Raw genomic sequence first — 15,981 nt, forward strand, 5'->3', positions numbered from 1 at the left:
TGCCAGGTTAAGGAATTTGAAGTTGAATATACAATATGAGCAATGGAGAACCAAAACAGTGAAGATTGTTAGACATCTGTATAGCATTTAAACACCAAATATAACCTTTTTTTCACATCTTTGCCCAAATTAGTCTGTGCTTTGTACTTAGCACATAATAAATCCTCAATAAATGTTTCTTGAATTAATGAATAAATGATCTGTCAGTGATGTGGACAATCTGTCTGAAGGGGAGAAATGAAACCTCTTAGTTGCGTATTTTAATAATCTGGTCATGAGTTTTTAGTGGCCTCACTTCAAGTGACAATAGAAAAAAAAAATTTCCCCGAATAGAGCGCTTCTGCCTTGTTGTTCCTAAAAACTGATACAATGAATATTGATTAACATCTACCCAAAATTTTAGAATAGCAGGTTGATTTTTTTTTTTTCTTTTGATAGACCATAAAGCTACATTTTGTGTTTCCGGTATATTTGCCATTTTTAAACAAATACAAATAAACTATTTGTGAAGCATTACAAATTAAATATAATGAAAGATACTAGGTTGTTTAAGATAGGGAATTAAAAATAGAAAAAGCTACACATGGGCCTGGGCTGGGACTAAAAGCTGATACAGAGGAAGTTACAGAAAGATGAGGCAAGAGCATCTAATAATAACACTTAAAATTGATACAGTGCTTTACAGTTTTCAGCTAGGAAGTAAAACATTGCTGAAGAAAATTCACTGATTTGTGCTAACCGAGAATACTAATTTCATTTGAGCTCTAAATACTGCTTAATAACCCTATTATTCATCCCTAATTCACTAGCACCTTTATCCTCATTTTACCTATGAAGAAAGCTCATAAAAATTGTGTCTTAATCAGAGTTACAAGCGAGTGACAGAATCAGAACCCAAACCCATGTTGATGAATTCTAAGTCCAGTGAAATGCCTTTCTACACCATAGTTGTCTCACTCAGGAACCAAAAGATTCTGTAAAAATAGAATCTCTTTCCTGGACAGGGACTCAAATTTGAAAGAGGTTATCAGACTGATTAACTTAGAAGGGAATAGCAGTTAGATTTCTCAGTGAAGCATGAGAACCATTCCATTGGCTATCATCAAATACTGAACCTTAAAGAAAGGAGGAAAAAGGGGGTAAGAACAAAAGGAAGGTGAAAGAAAAGAAGATGAGAAGGAAAAGGAAAAGCGGCAGTGACTCATGATAAAGATATCACAATACACTGGAAGTATCAGCAAGTACAATAATAGCTAGACCCAAAGTTAAGGCCTTGTTGATATGTGGCTTCTGGGGAGTAAATACTGAGGGTAGTGTTATTTAGAGCTTTATGAGGCCAATGTTGACATCAGCCAGCTCTTTTCAAGATTATCCTTAAACATTGGTTCAGATTAAAGTAATACTGGTTTATTTGCAACAACATGGATGGACCTCGAGATAAGCACGCTAAGCGAAATAAGCCAGACAAAAAAAGTTGAAAACCACATGATATCACTTATATGTGGGATATAAACCTACAATCAACAAACAAACAGGACAAACAAACAGAGACTCATGGACATGGATAGTAGACTAGTGGGTACCAGAGGGAAGGAGGGTAAGGAGGAGGAGGAAGATAGTAGGTGGGGTAAAAGGGGTTAAATATGTGGTGACAGAAAGAAATCTAACTATGGGAGGGTAAAACACAATGCAATATATATATATGCCTTACTGTTAAATTGTACACCTGAAACTTACTGGATTTCGTTAACAAATGTCACCCCCCCCAAAAAAAAAATTTTTTAATGAAAGTAAAAAATAAAATAATTTTGTTGATGTTAGCATAATTGTTCTAATGCTTTAAGTGCAAAAGTCAACATACAATGTGGAGCTTATAGTCTAGTTTAGGAAACAGACATTAAACAAATATAAATATATAAATATAGATGGTAATTACATGGCATATAAGACTTTGGGGAATATGTAAAATGTTTGGGAATAGCAAGTACTCGAGATTAATCGGAACACAAAGATTGTGGTGAGAAGTAGCAGGAAAAGATAGTAAAGGATACTTGAGAGACATTGTGAAAAGCTTTAAAATGCTAACTTAGGGAATCTGAAATCTCTTAGCAGAGGGAAGCTGATAAAGGTGTTTAGAGTAACATGATAAAAGGCAGTGTTTTAGGAAAATTAATTGGATAGAAGTATGCAGGGTCGATGGGGAAAAGAATAAAAGCCTAGAGGCAAAGGATGAGTTAGGAGGGTACAGTGACATGTGAGGAAGTGGTAAAGTCCTATAGATGGCATAGGACGTCTAGACTGTGGGGCATAGAGGGGCTGAAATCCAGCCTGCACAGCATTTGCCCAGCCCTGCACCCTAAAGGGTTGTATTTGGGTGACTTTTTCTAATTCTCAACGAGGGACCATATAGGCAGTATCTCTAGGCCTTTTACCTAGTGTCTCTAGGTACTATTCTTATCTCTCCTCTGGTGAGAGAATTGACCCATTTCAAAGAGACCATGGGACTCTAAAGATACTTCTTTTACAGCATTACAATATTCAGGGTGAAAACACCAAAATCAATGACCAGGAAGAATACATTTTACAACAGCTTTTGATGTCAGGAAATTTTTGAGCCAAACTTATAAACAAATCTTTAAAATTATATTTGTGAAACAACCTCAGTCCCTCAGGAATAGAAAAAAATCAGTGATAAGAGGGGGTGAAAGACAGATTGAAACTCAGAGATGAGGATTTAGATAGCATCTGGCTAGCAAACTATATGCAACCCAGAGTTATTTATTTCGTAATAGAATTTATTCTGGTTTCCATTTCAAAATGTAGAAGTTGGATATAGCTTCTAAAATGTAGCTAGCTGATAATGCTAACTTTGATTGGGTATATATTAAATACTGGATGAAATGGAGATAGAGAAAGATATTTGGGAAATAAAAAGGAAACTATGATTAAATATTGAGTTGATTAGACCTGTTCTCCAGCTCTGCCATATTTCTTGTAGTAGAGAGCAGCCATAAAATTAGAGGACTTTAGCTCCAAAGGTAAGCCCCAACTTGTCCAATCAATTGGAGTTATCCATACCCCATTCTAAAGCGGTTCAATCAGGGATAGGCAAATGTAAGCCAAACAGTGTATGGCATTTCCCTGTCATAGGGACTGGTTCAGGAACAGGCATAACCCATTAAGCCAATAAGACATGTGACTTGCTATCAACTTCCAGGAAAGAAATGTTCTCACTCAGAGAGCTTACGAAAATAATTCTCTTAGAGTTCTGACAACGAAAATGAGATTGTTAGTAGCACGTTGTGAAGATAACGGTAAGCCAGGCTTGGGTTGAAGATGACACACCGGAAGACATATGGGAAAGATGGAAAATAACTAGATTTCTGATGGCATTGTTAAACACCTGAGCCAAACTTACCTATTGACATGTAGTTACATGAGTCTATAAATCCCCTTTATTATTTTTTCAGTACTTTATTGAGGTATAATTTACATACATTAAAATGCACAGATCTTAAGTGTACAGCATGATGACTTTTTACATATGTATATACCCATGAGGTCACTATACACATCAAAATATAGAATATTTCTGTCACTCCAGAAAGTTCCCTTCTACCCCCTTTCTAGTCAATATCCATCCCTCCAGAGATACGTATCATGCATTCATATGGAATTCTTCCCTCCACCCCCATAATTCCTCCCCACCCTATTTCCACCCCTGACCCATGGATGTTGCTGTTTCCCTTAAGAACTGGATCTCTGAAGGCGAGGTGTCCCTTCCCACACGCTCCTGGCGTGCATCCAGGGCCTGGTGCACCCGGGGCCAGGCGCACCCAGGACCTGGTCCATGGCTCCAACTGGGGCGTGAACCCAGGACGTTCTGAGTGCAAAGCAGATGTGCTAACCACTACGCTATGGAGCCACCTCTGGAATTCTTTTATGTCTGGCTTTTTTTCACTAAGCATGTTTTTAAGAGTCATCTACGTTATTCCTGTGTGTCAGCAGTTTGCTTTAATACCGAGTAGCATTCCATTACATAAAATGTACCATATGTTGTTTATCCAATCTCCCTTTGACAGATGTTGGGAGTATATATTAGTCAAGAAGGATTAGATATGCAAGAGATTTATTAGAGGTTATGCTTGATAGGGAACGTGGAGAGGAAGCTAGAAGCTAGAGAAGACTGTGAGAGCCATCAGACTTCAGTGCAGATGAAGGAGAAAAGAAAGGAAAGCAAGTTGACTGGAAGGGTCCTCAATTGCAGTGCAGTTCTAAGAAAGTTAGGCAAAACCAAAGACACCTATCAGAGGAGTCTTGCATCTCTCAGGAAGAGGCCTACCTTAGGATCCTTTCTGCACTCTGTCAAAGGAGCAACTTGTGGAAATCATGGCTGCTGGGTGAATGCAAGGCTATTTAAGTGGTCAATAAACTATGCTTCTCACAGCCAGAGATCTGAAAATAGCATTTTCATGGCTGCTACAGTTCGCTTGCGCACCTTACAGCTTTACTTCTCCACGTGGCATCAGGGAGCAGATCCTCTATAGTTCTCTTTCTGAGGGGAAACTTGGAAGAGGAAAGTTGGTAGGGTTAACTACAGCCCTCATTGCTACAATTGGTCTTGGGGACACAACTAGTATTCATCATCTTACTCCTCCACTTATCCGTTCTGAATCCCCCTCACCCTCAGCCATCTCTTCAGTTGGTCTTAGAGCTTGCTTAGCAGTGTGACCCAAACCATCAGTCTTTAGTGTTCTGAGCCCTTAGTAATCACACCTTTCTCAGGCCAGGATTGTTTCACGTGTCTGTTCACAGTTACGGTGGGTCAAAGAAGTACCAGGAGGCACTCCAATAGATCTCCTGGGTTCTACATGTATTCTTCCCTGACTCCATTATGTAAAAGGAACACTACCTCCTTCTGCTAAAGGGTAAATTACTCCTGTCACTATGGTGACTCCTCATCTGCTAATCACTGGGTACATGAAGTCTCTGGTACCCTGGTAGCAGCTGTAATATGTGGTATAAGGACCAGGACCTTTGATCTTAAACCTAATGTAGGGAGAGGAAGCACAAAATTCTGCAGAAGGCATTGAGAATGAGGATAAGTGGGGCCACTCCTGATTCTATTCCTTGGTCTTGAAACCTATGTCTTCTTTTTAGTAGAGATAATGGCGCTATACTGAAGTCCCTAATTTTGAGCACTTTCTATGTGCCACATAGTATACTAAGCATTCGCTGTATTACAATTTATTAACCTTACAAACCCTATGATTTCATCAACATTTCAACTATTCAGATGAGGAAACTAAGGTTTGAAGAGGCCGACCTGCCCAAGGTCACAAAAAGTTAAGGTGCACTGAAATACAAAACCACATGTCTCACTCCAAGCTTTTGCCCTTAGTCATCATATACTGTCTCTAAAACATGCTGTGAAAATTACTCTTGTGTTATCTCAAAGAGCATAGAAGATTTTTACTTGATTTCCTCTGATTTATAGCAAAACTTACACAACCTCGACCACACTGTGATTTTAAATTCCACTGCAATTTGAATAGTGCTGGATCAGTGACTGTTGTTTAGAAGCCAAACCAAGAGGCCTCTAAGATGAGAATCAACACCATTAAAGAAGCACTATGCCAAGTTTTCACCTATTCACTTCAAGTTCAGTTTTCATGGACTTATAATGGCATTGCTTCCTTAGAAATCCCTAGTCTTTGTTATAGTGAGGACTCTGTTTGCTGAGGACAGCCTAAGAATGCTGTCCAGTAGGTGAGAATAGAATGTAGTTCAAGGAAGGATCCCACGAATGAGAGAGAAAGGGAGGAGAGATCATATCAAAGGCAAAGAACCCAGAGTCCTCTATCCTGGAAAAACTAAGGATGCTGTTTTTTTGCTTCTTGCTATCTCTTGCCTCTTCCCTTCTGTATGGTATAATTAACCAAAGAATTTCAATCCCCAAAGTATTCTTCTTCTGATCATTCAGCCAAAAGCTCATCTAGAGTCTATAGCTGTGTTTCTGCTTTGGACTACTAATGTAACTGCTATCCCCAATCATTTTGCCTTTAAGTTGGTTGCTTCTTAAATAGGATCTTCCTTGCAGTGAGAGAACAAAAAGAACTGTCACTATAGCTACCACAGTTAGTCTTTCTTCTTAAAAGATGACAATGGTGATGCAATCTTTGGAATTTGTAGCACTTCTTTTATACTCCATATGTTAAGAAAGTCTACACAGAAATGTGAGCAGAACCTCTTAACTCTAATTTCTGCTTTAAAATACTTTTTAACTTGGTTAATTCTCTGACCTACTTCCCACATGGCTTTTCCAAGTCTTCATCAAGATTCTACTTAAAGTTCTGAACCTGTCATTTTCATAAGATGAGCTATCCACCTATTATTTTACTAAAAACAATAGGCCATTGGCTGTTCTCTTTTCCATCTCTGAAGATCAAAGCATTCTGCCTTCCTTTCATCTTGCTCTTCCTATCAAGGTTAAGTTCTCTGCCCATGTCCACAATCCCACCATCTTTGGGCCCTTTAGGGTCTTCCTTCCACAGTTATCCTCTATTTTTCAGCCATTCTCAAATTTTCCTCTGCTGAGTCTTTTCACTCTGCCTTCTATTATGTATAAAATCTCTTATTCTGAGAGGAAGGAGCCTCCATTTGACTCCTCAGTTATCCCTAACTTCTGTTGCATTTCACATTCTTTTCATTATCACACTTTTTGAATAAATGCAATACACTGAAAGGTCTCTACCCTCTCACCTTTATCTCCTTAAAGCCCTGGAGTACAGGCATTAAAGAAAACTGGCAGCACCAAGTATCTCTGAAACTAGGGATAAAGGAGAGTGGCTAAAATGAGAAAAACTGGGTAAAAGCCATTTGAGAAGTGATTACTTCCCTAAATCTCCCCTCAGATTCCATGTGGCTGAATAACTGTCCCTCCCTGGCCACAGAAGAAGTAGAGGCTGATTTTCTGGAGAGGATATGAGGACCTGTGGATTGGAGGATGCCAGGCATAGTTAGGGCTTGGCAAAAACAGGGAGTTTAAATGACCATATGTACACTAAATGCTGAGAATCCTCCAGCCCATCTCCCATACCACTCCCAGAATGTTGGCAGTTGCTGGACCTCTACTCCTCAGGCAGAAAATGTAAGACTCTTCTCTGGAGAATCTGACTATCCCAAGAGGAAGACTAAAGACACTAACACCAGGGGTTTCCCCAACAAGTAACTCTGTCCACAGGGAGACTCAAAGTCAATAAGCTCCACCTCATGCTCAAGTTTCCTGTCAGCTCTTTAAGTTGTAATCATGAGAGGAGAACTAAGAATTATCATATCTTCGAAAAAAGCCTCTGCCATGAAAGACATAGATCAAAACAACAAACAGGAAAAAAAAAAATAGGAGAAAATAAAACTTCTGCATAGAGAAGAAAATTCCTAAGAGAATAACATATCCAAAAAACAAGAATAGGGCGCCATTAATAAATGAATTAATAAAATAAATGAATTAATTTTTATAATTCTAGTTATAAATAAGTCATGGGGATGTAATGTACAGCATGGCAACTACAGTTAATAATATGTTAATAATGTGTATTGCATATTTAAAAGTTGCTAAGAGAGTAAATCTGAAAAGTTCTCATCACAAGAAAAAAAAATTCTGTAACTATGTATGGTAATGGACGTTAACTAGACCTATTGTGGTGATTATTTTGCAATATATACAAATATCAAATCATTATATTATACACCTGAAACTGACATAATGTCGTATGTCAATTATATCTCAATTAAAAAAAAGAGAAAAAACCTCTTGGAAATTAAATACATGATAGCAGAAATCCAAATATTAATAGATAAATTTGAAGAAATCTCTCAAAATTAGTGCAAAATTAGTTTAAGATGAAAAATAAGAGAAAAGATGAAATATTAGATAATCAGTGCAAAAGACACAACTTCAGAATAATAGTCATCTAAGAAAAGGCAGAGGAGAAAGAATCATTAATGAAGTAACTCAAGAAAATTCCCCAGAATTGAGGTACATGAGTTCTGGATTTGAAAGTGCTATGGCAAAAAGCATTAGGAGTTTAGGACTACCTGGTAAAGGACCTTTTAAAGCATTCCAAGGGGTTTATTTAAATTTTAACACATAGGCACTTAGGAGCCAGCAGAGATTTCAAAGTAGGGAATGACAAGATTAGATTGTGTATTAAGGGGGAGAGGGGTGGCGGTAGGGTGAACAATGGGGTGGAGAGGAAAGAGAATAATGAGAATGGTCCCAAAGCTATTTAAAATGGTTAGAAAAAAATGTTGAAGCAAACTTAAGAGCTATTTAGGAAATAAACTAGGCAGACTTGGAACACTAAAGAAAATCTGATGGAAACTAAAGACAGTAGAAGATGATGCCAGATTTCTATTTTTCAACATATAGTAAAAGTTAAACTCAACAACCAAAATAGAAAATTAAGGACTAGGAAATTTAAAAGAAAAGATGACAAATTCACTTTGGGACATTAAGCTTGAAGTGCATGTGAAATATACAGGTGTAAATGGACTGAAACTCAGGATAAATGTTTGGAGTCTTATGGAAGTAATGGGATCACCCAGAGCAAGTATATAGAGTTGGAGCAGAAGCGCATACAGGGAGAAGCTAGAATGAAACCAAGTGATCAACCATTAAGAGGTAGGAGAAGCAAGCAAGCAAAGGAGAATAGAGTCATACAAGAAGTAGAGAATAGGATTATACAAGCCAAATGAAGAATGAAAGTTAAAAAAAAGCAAAACAAACAAAAAACATTGAAGAGGTGAGATAGAATAAGGATAGAAAAAAATGTGGATTTTTTAAAGAGAATTAAGAGATTTTTTTTAAATGAATTAAGAGATTCATTTTCAATATTGTGGCGGGTCATATACCAGATTTTAGTTTCTTAAGAATTGAATGGCAAGGGAAGAAATGAGGACATGTAAACATAAATAACTGTAATATATGACAGAATATGTATAATATTAGAAGATAAACATATTTTTCTACTCTGTTATTGGTTGCTGTTCACAGCTTGTTATCTGAATGATAGGTGACTTCCTTCAGACTGTTGGCCTCCTCCAAGTACCCAGACAATATCGCCCCTGTCCTGACCTCTAGTTGTACCCCCTTGCCCATTCAATAGGTGGGAAGAATGTCTCTCCTAAGACCGGTAGCTCAGCAGAGCTGATGGGCCTCAGTATGCAGGATTTTCTTCCATTCAACTCTACTTTCCAGAACACACAGGCACTCCGGAGTGAGTTGGAGAGGACTGGATTAAATTATGGTCAACACAGACTTTCCACACACCTGCAACCACTACCGCCACCACTCTACAGGGCTTTCATTCAGTCTAGCCCCCTGGTCCAGACTTCTTTATTCAGGATATTTTTCTCTTGGAAGCTCTATGAACTCTCCTTCTAATTCTGTCCTGCAGATACATACATGTATGCCAAAACTCAAACGTGAACCAAGTTTTGTCCGAGAAGTTTTCTGGACTTGAAGCAAACCACAGGATTCTTCTACAAACATTTTTCAGTGCCATCAAATGTCCTATGACAGATAAGCAGCTGGAGATATGTGGGAAATATGGAGAATAATAGTAACTAACATAAATTGAGCACTTACTAGGCATCAGGCACTGTGCTAAATTCTTTATAAGTATTTTACAGGAGTGGAAACTGGTTTAGAAGTTAAATAAATTACCCAACATAACATTGTTGGTAAATGACACAAATATTATTTGAACCTATGCAGTGGTAGTCCAGAGTTCTTGCTAAGTTAAGAACAAAGAATTAAGCATTGAATGAAAAAATAACAACACAAGTACATTGTCTCTGCCCCAATTATCTTTTTTGAATTGGAAGTTAAAGGACTAAAAAGTAAGTAAAAGAAATGTCAAGGAAACATAAGAGCTAAATACATAAAACAAGGCATCAAAAATAAGAACAAACATCAGTTATGATGATAGATTCATTCAATTTGAAATCTTACATTAAAGGACTAAGACTGAGGAATTCCATTTTAAGATGCTAATCTGAACACAAGAATTCACCTTCCTCTCGATCAGTCAGGGTCCAGTAAAGAAATGGAAACCATACCAGTTCTCCAATAGAAAAGGGAAAATTCAATATAAAGAATTGTTAACTAGTAAAAGGTTAACTACTTAAAGGGTAAGAGAGGACTTACGGGGTACACAAGTCACAGACAGAAAAAGTATTTACTGTCTCTAAGGCAGAGGAAGAATAACCAAGGAAAGAACAAAAAGACCTAAGAAGGGTCTCATTTCTAAGTTAAGACGCAGACCTTTCTGAAGAGGGTGTGGCTACCACAGGAACATGAGGCCTGCAGATGGCGAAGAAATTTGCTGAAGGTGGCTGACCAGAGCTAATTCATAGGATTGGCCCAATAGATGGCGGAGAAACTTGCTAAACTACTCAAGAAGGCTGGATTTGGTCTGTGGGAGTACCCCACCAGGTGATGGAAAAACTTGCTCTAGGATACAGGTTGGTTGTAGCTGGCCAACAGGAGCAGCCTGCTGGATAGAAGATAAATATGCTGAGGGATGCAGGTGACAGCTGGTCCATGAGGACTGCTGAGGTGAGCAATACTAGGTCTCTATCATGTTGTCAAAAAACAGCTCATTAGAACTAGGAAATGAAGTATTTTTCTCCTATGGCCTTGCAATGTCTCTCTAGAACTCTCTACTGATAAAGCTAATATCAAGCCAAATGACAAAGCAGAAATGTTTACAGGGTCCAGTATCAAAAACAGGACATAGAAGAGTACATTTAGAAATGAGAAGCAATAAATTAATAACTGGCATAGTTCATCCCTTTGGCTTCCATATGCACCCTTCTACAAACTTCCATACAAATAACTCCATGCTTCTACCTAACATGACATAGATATCTTCATAAAAGTGAAATTCTCACCCTCTTCTTAAAATGAGAAGACAGATAGTCTACACAGTCATTATATCCATCTTTGGCTATATTGATTACTCTTCAAATTCGGTCATATCTTACTGATTATTCTGCTACCTAAAGACACAATTGTATGTAAAGTTAACCTCTAACAACTTATATGGAGAAGAAGAGAGGGGACTAAAGTAGTTAAATATACAAATAAATATATACAAAATAAGTGAAGAAATAGGCAAAGCTACTATCTCATTTTGGTAATTGGTTGTGAAGCCATAATTGATATCTATGACTTCCTTCTTGCACTAACCACAGTAACTATTCTGGTCTTTTATGTAGTAGGATAATCTGAACCTTTGTCCTGGAAGAATCCTCAATAGTCCTGCCCTTTTTGGATTGTTGTAGTTTTTTGTAAACTTTACTTTGGTTGTGGAAGTATTAACAGTAGCCCAGGGAACTCCCTGGTTCCAGAATCTTTCTTTTCACTCCATTGCATAGCAACAATTTGATGTGTTCATGGTAATCAGTGAGAAATCATTCAGTAGAGTAATTCTTTTATCGGTCTGCTGGTTCAATGACATAAGAAGCCCAAAGAGCCAAATAGAGTTTCATCTAATTCAATGGGACCATTGTTGTAGTCCCCATTAGAAACAAAGGTGTCCAAACCAGCAAAGCTCAGAGTATCTGAAAGAAGAAGCAAAAATCCTGTGAATGGGTTATTATTAGGTATTAATTGTAAGAGGAGCCTCCCCCACTTATACCCCTTGATTTCCAGATTCTGGTTAAGGAAAAGACAGCACTATATAATGGTCTCTGATTCAAAGCATATACTGCATGCTATAAGATAGAATCTCATCCTTTCACAGTGTTATCTCCTAACCTAATAATCCACAGTCATTCTCCAAGATCCATCCAGCTGCTACAAAAGCTAAACAAGTATGTTAAATACAGTTGTGACAGGTATCAGCACCCCAGCATGTTTCGGGTCTCTAATGATGGTACTAATATCTGCAATTCCTACAAGGATTCAGTGTTGCTTCTGGTTTGTTATTTTGGTAGAAAGTCTTTCTACCACTATGGCTCACATAAACATGTTTACTCCAATTATACATTCAGGAACTGGAGAAAGAAGCACAGGATATATGTGTGGACCAATTGGTCCCACCTTAAGCTAAGACTCCATCTATCACCTACCAACAATAGCCGTCAGTGTGAGACACAGTATCCTTTTGGATCTCCAGTAATTAGCATCAATTCAGAGGCAATATCTATTAATACCTGAAAGGTCTGGATATTCCTTTTTTTCCAGTGCACAGCCACTTTAGCAAATGGGTGAAGGTCCCTTTGAACAAGACCTGGAAGAAGATTTATGATGTGCACATGCAGCAATGCTGCAGGATCATTCCTTAGGGAAAGAAGCCTCCCATTCAATCAAGGGACTGGCTTAAGTCTGAGAACTGGGCAAGAGGCATGATTCTTTATTATAGTAACTCAAGTCAGGTTTTTGGCCACCAGATGCAGACCATGCTGTCCATCTATTTCACTCCATGGGACATTATGATCAATTAGCCATGACCAAATGTCCCTATGAGCCAAAGCATTCTTATTATTGATAACATTTCTGTTGCCTTTTACAGTAAACATACCTACCTTTTATGGTTAAATGCTGCCACTTGACCTCTGCTACCATCATTTCTAGTGAAATCAGGGAGTTCATCCCAATGGCAGCATCTTGTGTGGTCATACGTTTCCCAAAAGGAAAGCAACCACAGACCTCTCTAGTATATTTCCCAATGCCTTAGTGACAGGAGTGCCTTCCAGGCCTCTTCAGGAGTTAACTATGTGGGGACGAGTGTGCAGTTTGCACATGATAAACCCAATCCAAGCTTCCTATCTCCTTATATCTTTAGATTCCCTTCTTTATTTCTGCCAGCGAAGATCTGATATCTTATCCTCACTAAACACAGGCCACCAGTAAGTTAACATTTTAGCCAACCAACCCTTTAAACTATTAAAGACATCTCCATCTGCACAAATTAACATTAAATCTGGAATCTCTAGTATGCAACTGCATGTCAATGAATTCTTCCTAATTTAGTTATATTTTGTCTTAGAATCTATTCCTACACATTTCTGCCAACACTGTATATATTAGCTAAACCTCTTAATAATTCATTTAATGTATTAGCTACTCCTTTCTGGGTCATATTGTATACCAGACTTTCCAGAGCAGACTGAGATTTGACCCTACTTGTGGTTCTAGTGGCAACCAAATATGATTGTGATGGTTCTTACAAAGGATGCACATCCCCTTGCAAGGCATCTGTCCTCAGTCAGGTTATTGCCAGGTTTTCAAGCAAAACAAGGCTAGTTTCCACAGAGTCCTGCCTTTGGAGGTGAGGGATATGTTTATAGCATAAATTCTAGTGATGCTTTCATAATTGCACACTTATCTCCAAACTCATCAGGTTGTATACATTCAATATGTACAGCTTCCTGCATGTCAATCACTTTTTAAACTCAATAAAGTGGCTTAGAAAAAAAAGAAATTTAAAATGAAAATAAAAAAGTCACTGCCTTAGGCTTTGCCCACCCTTCTATCAGAGGAAGAAGGGGTTAGTAGGAGGTTTCCTACTGCTCAGAAAGTTCTCCCCTCTGGTCCCTCTTTCTGAGCTGTTGCCACCACCACAAGCAGGTAGGCAGCACAATGCAGTCTCACACTGTCATGATAACATGCTACTCACTCTTGCCACTTGTCCCCATGAGTGTTAGGTCACATGCTCCCAAGTCAATATGACTTTTTTAAAATGCTGAAAACATAAGGGGACATAGAGTTTATTTGGGAAGAGGGAACCTAATAGGTTTGAATTTGTCTCAGTTGTCCAATTTAGGAAGAACACTCTGATTTGGGACTAATAGCTAAAATTTTGGGGAAAAGATTTTTAAGAAAAGACAACTATTAAGATTCATTGGTGGCCTCCCCTCCTCCACGTGGCTGGGAGTGATGCAGTTAGTGCTGGCGGTGATTCCCACATGTCGCAGTAACTCTGGTAGCTGGCTTTGGTTCTCGCTGACTTCCTGGGCCTATGGGCCCATTGCCTGCAGAGATGCTGAAGATCAAGTCAGTGGCAAGTTGGTGCAGTAGGCTGCAGCAAGAATAGCACGGAGAGTTGAAGAATGCTGGAGGACTCATGTTCACCACAAGGATTGGGCAGCACATTTTGAAAAATCTTTTCATTGTTAACAGCATTATCAATAAGGCTGCCTTAAGACTAACTGATGTGGTGCTGGAAGTTGGACCTGGAACTGGCAATATGACTGTTAAATTGATAGAAAAGGCAAAAAAAAGTAATTGCCTGTGAACTTGACCCACGGCTAGCAATTCACAAGAGTTCAGGGTATGTATCTAGCCAGCAAACTTCAAGGAATGATGGGTGATGTGTTGAAAACAGATTTTCTATTCTTTGGTGCTTATGTGGTGAATTTGCCTTATCAGATCTCTTCTCCTTTGTCTTCAAACTATTGCTGCACTGATCTTTTTCTCGGATGTGCTATACTTATGTTTGAAAGAGAATTTGCTCTCCAACTTGTTGCAAAACTTGAAGATAAGTTATACTGTAGATTTTCAATTAATGCCCAGCTGTTAGTACATGTGGACCATTTAATAAAAGTTAGAAAGCATAACTTCAGACCACCATGAAAGATGGAATCCAGTGTTATAAGAATAGAACCCAGGAATCCACCAACACCTATCAATTTTCAGGAATGGGATGGCCTAGTAAGGATCAGCTTTATTAGGAAAAACGAGACACTGTCTGCTGCATTTAAGTCAAGTGCAGTATAGCAGCTATTGGGAAAAAACTACAGAATTCACTGTTCAGTCCATAATACTATAATACCAGATTTCAGCATAGCAGATAAAATATAGCAAATCCTAACCAGCACAGGTTTTCATGACAAGCGGGCCTGTTCCACCAACATAGATGATTTCATCAAATTGCTACACAGATTCAGTGCAGAAGGTATCCATTTTTCCTAGGTATCTGGAAAACAGAACTTTTCAAACTCAAGAAAAGAAACTGGAAAAAAAAAAAAGAAACTGAAATTCTATATTTTTAATAATTTGAGAAGAGGAAGTATGCTTTTCCTCCACTGGGACACTGTGCTTGACTATTTTTTATTTAATACTACAGTTGTTATCACTAATTACTCTGAATTTTTTTTTATTACTCTGAATTTTTAAGGTTATTAAATAAGTTGATTTAAGTACCCAAGTTTTTTTGTTTTGTTTTTAATATCTAACATAGAGCAGGGTCCAATCTATACAGATAATATTCAAATTCAAGAGCTGGAGACACATACAACTTTACACTTAAACTTATCATTCCTAACAGGTTATTATATAAAAATGTTACTCTTCTGTTTTCTATATTATTGTAAGAACCTCTTTAGGCCTTTGTCTCTCAGATGTGAAATGTTAAAATATGCTTAACTTAGTCACATATTCCCTATACCATTTCTTATTATTCATGTGTACAGTAAAACAATTTTTTCTTAAAATATTTTTTAAAAAAGATTCACTGGCAATCATTCTTAGTGATAAGTAGCAGGTGCTTTAGGTCCAAATAGAAATGGAGAAATAATGGTCTGGGAAAAGCAGCATTAGATAAATAATCAAGTCATATAAATCATGTGAAATTTCTAGAGATGATCATGCATTTACATTAAGCTTCTTATTCTTCTTGGGCTAAAGTAAAAGGTCTGAAGAAGGAAAAATAGATAAGTAACATGTCCATCAAAGAATATATCAAAAACTTTTGCAATAAAAAGTGCATCTGGAATCTGTGAATTGAATATATTCATGCCTCCTTTTTGGCTTGTGTTATATTCTATGATTGAGACATTAGAAGATGCATCTTCAACTTCCCACATCTATCTATAATTATCTACAGTTATCCTTCCTAAGTTCATACCATAACTCTCTTACTTTTAACCATGCAAATGTCTTTTCAACATGTAACCCATATGGTAAGTAGA

The 15,981-nt window shown here is 37.8% G+C and overlaps 1 pseudogene; it reads left to right on the forward strand.

The window, feature by feature from the left end:
- The first annotated feature begins 14,051 nt into the window (after positions 1-14,051).
- Positions 14,052-14,983, forward strand: LOC120618962 (probable dimethyladenosine transferase; annotated as a pseudogene).
- The last annotated feature ends 998 nt before the right edge of the window (positions 14,984-15,981 follow it).

The sequence above is a fragment of the Pteropus medius genome, unplaced genomic scaffold (genome assembly GCF_902729225.1).
Source record: "Pteropus medius unplaced genomic scaffold, Ma_sr-lr_union100, whole genome shotgun sequence".
NCBI lineage: Eukaryota > Metazoa > Chordata > Mammalia > Chiroptera > Pteropodidae > Pteropus > Pteropus medius.